Here is a 982-nt window from a genome sequence, read left to right on the forward strand (position 1 = left end):
TTCCAAAAATTAGATTATATGAGACATGGGTTATCATTGCATGAACCACACTACAGAAAAATTCAGGATGGCTTTTTCAATTAGGCATGTCTTTCAGAAAGTTCCGTGGCCCACAGTTCATCTGTGACAGTTCAAGATAATCAAGAACTTTGAAAGGTTGTAGCAAAATAACTAAAAACATTTTTTTTTTGTAATTCTTAAGTGAAAAATTGAGAGAGAGAGAGAGAGAGAGAGAGAGCGAGAGATTAGCAATAATTGCAATAATTTGAGTCTGGAAGATTCTAATTTGAGAAAACATAATTTTGAACGACGTTCTGCAAGTGAGCAGCATAAAAGGTTGATCTTCACCAAACTCATTACACATCTGGGGTGATAAAATGATGATGATGATGATGGTGGTGGTGATGATGGTTGTGGTGGTTGTGACTATGACGGTGATGATGACGATTGTGGTTGTTGTGGTGGTTGTGATTATGATGATGATGATGATGGTTGAAATGATGCTGCAGAGATTAAAATGAGAAAGATGTAACGTGACAAGGATGGTAGAACTTGGAGAGAGTTGATGATGATGATGATGATGATGATGGTGATGATACATGTGCTGGGGGAGAACAGGATGATGATGGTAACGGTGACAAGATGGTATGGTTATGATGAAGATGATGTTGATGGGAAGGACATAGTCATGACAAGATAGGAGTCTTGTTGCTGGTGGTGATAGTTTCTCATATCATTATTATTATTATTACTGCTACTACTCCTACTACTACTACTACTACTACTACTACTACTATTATTATTATTATTATTATTGAGTGAGAGAGCAGTGTATGCCATCAAAGTGACACTGGGGTAAAATATACGAAGCTCAATATACCCATCATGACTACCCGTCTGATAAGGGTACACCAGGCATATGCATCACAACCATATGTGCGCGACATGGTGATCTCATATCAAAATAAACAGCACATGACCT

This window comes from Octopus sinensis, linkage group LG25 (assembly GCF_006345805.1).
Source record: "Octopus sinensis linkage group LG25, ASM634580v1, whole genome shotgun sequence".
Lineage (NCBI taxonomy): Eukaryota > Metazoa > Mollusca > Cephalopoda > Octopoda > Octopodidae > Octopus > Octopus sinensis.